Raw genomic sequence first — 6,000 nt, forward strand, 5'->3', positions numbered from 1 at the left:
AAATCTAACAAACAAGCATTCCTTTAAAGAATGTAAGGAGAAGCAGTTTATATAGGCTGTTGTTTTTATTATACATGGGATAGTTATAAAAGAAGCAATTGGGTTAAGCGTGGCGTAGTAAGTGCGCGTGATGAGTCATATACGTTTAAAGCAATCAACAAGGGCGACTGTCGGTTCTAGAGCTACCAAATATGGCACGTAGTCATTTTTTGGGTAAGAGGTGCTCATTAAAAAAAGTTGAATTATAAGGGTTTAAAAACTTTAATCAGAATTTGAATGATTAAAAAAATGAATGATAATGAATATGCTTCTCAATAATTTCGGAGCACATTATTGCATAAGCCAACTTTTTTTTTTACACCACTTTAAATTAAAAAAAAATAGTGATACAGATTTTATTCTCAAGCAGTTTTTAATTTTTAAATGAAGAAATTTTTTTAAAAATGAGTTTAAATTTGTCACAATGTTTTCTTTTTACATAGCCTTGTGGATAATAAAATAGAAAGGTTATGAATGTCATTGTAAACATTTTAAAAAGTCCACGACAAAGCAAAAATAAATATTAGATTTTCAGTTTATTACTAATTTATCCTTTCGCATAGATAAAAACATCAGTTGTTTTTTAAAAATGCTGGTGTTTTCATACTGTCATTTTTTCTAATAATAATACGTTGCGTAAAACGTTTCCACATAATAAAATAACTCATGCGATCAAGAACAGAAACAGAAATTCAATCAATGATAAAATATTATCTCTCTATGTTGTTTCGAAAGCTTTCTTTTTGTGCAGGAAATGATGGTTGAAAATAAAAGAGAAAGATATGAGAACAAACAGAAATGGTTCAAGAACAACATGATGGGCGACTGTTTTTTCCAGAAACTTTCATAATAATGGCTAAAAACTGCGTCTGCTAACTTAAACACCCGTTAGCTATCGAGCAACGTCATCATTGCATGGTTTGAAAGATGATTAGGTGATTTCTGGCAACACAGTCCTCCACAAAGTGTGTCGAAAAATGTGCACAATCGGTGCTTCCTAACATGAGTAGGTGCCATTTTGAGTAATTGCTGTAAATATTTCTATAATGAAGCGCTGGTTAAGGATGAATGTTTCTGCTCATTTCTTTCATTTGTACTCGTCCTTTGCCTTGTTCTCCTGCATTCGAATATGCTGCAGAGTACAGAGTATTCTGTCACCTTAATTCGTGAATTCTGTATCACATCGTGTAACAGAGCTCCGGCAACGCCTGGATTTAACATTCAACAGAATAGAATCGCTGGAAGCCAAATAAGCCCTATTATTTTTAAGTTACTTGTTGCTTCTTGTCAAAGGGGGAACTTGCGAGTCTCTGTTTCGTTGTACAGCCACTAGGTCGAGATCAAGATAGATACATATGCAGGAAAATTAGAAATCCACTAAAGTCTCTAAAGAGGCAAGGATAAGTGCCTCTTCGTAATCTATACTTATAATAAAGCTCAATGTGTGTGTGTGTGTGTGTGTGTGTGTGTTGGCGCTCTACAGGCCAGGTCATTTGACATACAGATATCAAATTTGGTACATGTATACCTTAGAGGTCAGAAATGTGCACCTGGGGTCACTTTTTTTGAAATTTTAATTAGAATTTTAATTATTAATTAAAAACTAACTTTCCCGCCAAAAAAATCTTCCATTTTCCCCACCGCCAACTTTTCCGCCAAAAAAATCTTCCACTTTCTCCACCGCCAAATGAGTAAGACTTTTCTCCCAACAGTAATGAGGCTAGGGTAAACATTTTTCGGCGGATTATTTCAAACGATTCTATTTATTTTCTTAATGTTTTATGCATTTAAAATTAAACATTGTTAATTAATCCATGTTTCAGATTCATTCTGAAGTACTTTTGAATTAAAATAACACAGAATAAAGGAAATTAAAAATGCATAATCTGCATAGCGTTACCCCAACTGGCGTAGAAAAATTCACGCATTTGCGTTACCGTAAAAGACGAAGAAAATTCACGCATGCGCATTGTGTTCTGATTGTTGGCATGGCAACCATTATCAACGGACGATTTAAATTACTTTTAGGCGAGTTGTGTGCTTTTGTAATTAAATTGTATTTATGTTAGTTGTATATTTTTTGTATCTGCTTATAGTTTTAAGTACATCGTTTTTTAAGTAGTTTTTTTTAAACCTATTTTCGACCAATTATTTTAAACGATTCTATTTATTTTCTTAGTGTTTGATGCATTTAAAATTAAACATTGTTAGTTAATCGATCTGTTCATGATGAATCTGAGAAAATTTTGTTGAGAAATTCTTGAGATATTACATAAATTAAGAAAGATATTCTTTAGTTCCCATAAAGTTTAAACTCTCAGTGACTCTGTTATCAGTAATCATATTATAAAAAAAATTCTTTGTTTCAGTAAAAAATATTATTATATTAATTCTTTCCACTTTATTTTAAAGTATAAATTCTACGGGAGGTAACAGAAAATGAGAGAAATACATATTACGTTATGACTGAAGGCTTTTATAATATTATGAGTGAATTATATGACTATCAAAATTTGAAGTTTTAAAATATTTTGATGAAGAAGCTATTAAAGTAGGAATTGCATAAAATATTTAAATATAAAAATTTTAACGAACATTAAGATTGGCGAACCGGCTGGTCGACAAATTCTTGAGATATTACATAAATTAAGAAAGATATTTTTTAATTCCCATAAGGTTTAAATGCTCAGAGACTCTGTTTTCGTTAATCATGTTATTAAAAAAAATTAACATTTATTGACGAACACGAACACACTGATATTCACCGTTACTCTAATTAGATGTTATAAAATCTGAATAGATAAACATAAACGTGTAAACAGCTGTGCGCCGGTGTCTATGGCAAAACAGCTGGAAAGGGAAAAGAAGTTTCTAAGACAGAACATCTGCTTTACACAATTTTATAGAATAACTTTTCCACTTTTTCGTTTCATTTTTAAAAAAAATTACTTATTTAATAAGAACACCTGCTTTACCCAATTTTTTAGAATAGTTTTTTCCCCCTCTTCGCTTGCTTTAAAAAACATCTATACTTATATATAAAGTTCAATGTGTGTGTGTGTTGGCGCTCCACAGAAAAGACCATTTGACCTACAGCTACCAAATTTGGTACATGTATACCTTAGAGGTCGGAAATGTGCACCTGGGGGTCCATTTTTTGAATTTTTAATTATTAATTAAAAGCTAACTTTCTCGACAAAAAATTATTCATTTTCCCTACCACCAAATGAGTAAGAGCTAGGCTTCAGTTTTTTTTTCCCAACAGTAATGAGGCTAGGCTTAAGATTTTTCGGCTGAATATTTCAAAGGATTCTGTTTATTTTCGTAATCTTTGATGCATTTAAAATTAAACATTGTTAATTAATCGATCTTTCAAATTAATTCTGAAATACTTTTGAATTAAAATAAAACAGAATAAAGGAAATAAAAATTTCTAATCTGCATAGCGTTACCCCAACAAGCTTAGAAAAACTCACGCATTTGCGTTACCATAACTAGCGTTGTAAATTCACGCATGCGCATTGTGTTCTGATTGTTGACATGACAACCAATAGCAACGGATGATTTAAATTATTTTTAGATTAGTTGTATGCTTTTGTAATTAAAGTGTATTAATGTTAGTTATATATTTTTTGTGTATGCTTATAGTTTTAAGACCATCGTCTTTTAAGTAACTTTTTTTAACCTGTTTTCGACCGATTATTTTAAACGATTTGTTTTATTTTCTTAGTGTTTGATGTACTTAAAATTAAACATTGTTAATTAATCAATCTGGTCATGATGAATCTGAGAAAATTTTGTTGACAATTTTTTGAAATATTACATAAATTAAGAAAGATATTCTTTAGCGCCCATAAAGTTTAAACACTCAGTGACTGTTTTCAATAATCATATTACAAAAAAAAAAAAAAAAAAAAATACTTTGCTTCAGTAAAAAATATTATTATATTAATTGCAGATTAATCCTTTCCACTTTAATTTAAAGTATAAATTCTATGGGAGCCAACAGAAAATGAGAGAGATACATATTACGTTATGACTGAAGGCGTTTATAATATTATGAGTGAATTATATGCTTATCAAAATTTGAAATTTTAAAATATTTTGATGAAGAAGCTATTAAAGTAGGAATTGCATAAAATATTTAATTATTAAAATTTTAACAAACAGTAAGATTGGCGAACCGGCTGGTCGCCAAAGGCGGCTAGTATATATATAAAAAAAAACATCGGGTTTTTTTGTTGTTGAAGATTTTTGATATTTATGTGTTGAATCCGTCAGGGCCAAATGTTCTCCCGCTGGTGTGATGCGAAAGTTTGGAGAAGGGGAGGGGGACTGCCAGCTCAGGTGGCATCCTCGTCATATGACCGCGGTTCAAAATCACGAGGTCCGTCTCAATATAGCCCTAGTGTTGCTTTAAAAGCGGGACGTTAATATAATTAAAACTTCACTTCACTTGACCTTCCTTTTCGAAAGCATTTGTCTTGGTGTTATAAAAATGATCACCTACTGACCAAGGAATGCAGATGATCGCCTTTTAGATGACATTTCAATTTCATTAAAGTTTTAAAAAAGGGTTTTTGGTCTATAAAGTGCCGATGATACTTGCCTTACAGCACCGCGTCCTCTACGAAACAGTGCATTCTTTTTAGGAGGTGGTAGGTAAAAACTTTAATGTCTAGAAGTCGCTCCTGCGTTACCATGAGAGTCACTCTTTGCCATCCAACCAGGTGAAAACAAACCTCTTCATAAGCATCTTGTTAACGATCGCCTCACTATCTCTGATCGAAATCTGAATCATACTTCTAAACGGAAACGAAAAAAAAAAAAAAAAAAAAGAGAGAGAGAGAGAGAGAGAGAGATGGAACTCTCCCTTTCGCCCCGGCGTGGAGGCATCTTTTATCTGGATCTGCCCTCTTCTTCTTTATTCCACTCATTATTCCCTCTGCAGAAACAAGTTCCGGCAGCCTCTTAATCGCGGTAGCCGAGCACGAATCGCACATTACGAGTCGCTGATTCCGAGTTGGTGTCGCTAATCGGCCATTAGGACCGGAGGGGGGAAGAAAAGAAAAAGATCGGGAACTCTGAATGGTACGCCATGTTTGGTTTTATTCGGGGTAAGTCATTCTAATTTCATTGGTGGAATAACCCTATTTCTTGATTTAGTTTTATTTTAAATCCCTGCGCACTCGTTCGATGCATGATCAGGAAGTTAAATGCTGATTTATTATGGAATGACCTATTCCTTGATGTCTATAGTACAGTTTTTAAATATGTCTCATTTCCTATTCTGTAACGTGGAAATATCTCGAAATAGAACAATTCTTGCAATACACATACGCTCGTTAACCTGTTATACCTTTAAACTATCCATTTTAAAACTGACGCAAAAAATACTTTTTAAAACATTTTTGAGTATATATTATTACAAGAAAAAAATTTTATAAGCAAAAATTCGGCCTCAAATTTTTACGTCTTAAAAATGTGAAGATTTTTCTAAATCCGGAAAAAAGAAGTGTCGTCTACCGACGCGATGACTCATAAAACCGGGGTCGTCTTGATGCCGAATTCTGAACGAAATCTGTCTCTGGGGAGCCTGCTACTGAGCATGTGAACGCACTCATGCAAAAACGACTTGAGAGAGAGAGATGAAATTTAGCACGAAGTTCCATCGCCAGCCTTCTACATCTACACCCAATATTATCCTCGATCCACCGACGGTTTGACTGCAGATCCGCCTGTTCGTGTGTATGTGAATGCGACACGCAACAAACGATCTTTATGAAGGATCTCAATTGCATCACCAGAACTGTGAGTCTGACCAAGAGAAAGAGGCCTAGAATGTCGACTAGATTTCTTCTGAAGACAGATCATCCCATCGAAGTCAAGCAGGATGATTTTCCATAATTTCTGATTTCACACGATACTCTTGTTATTTTGGTTCAGGATAAGACGGGTGAT

The sequence above is a fragment of the Argiope bruennichi genome, chromosome 6 (genome assembly GCF_947563725.1).
Source record: "Argiope bruennichi chromosome 6, qqArgBrue1.1, whole genome shotgun sequence".
In the NCBI taxonomy this organism is placed as follows: Eukaryota; Metazoa; Arthropoda; class Arachnida; order Araneae; family Araneidae; genus Argiope; species Argiope bruennichi.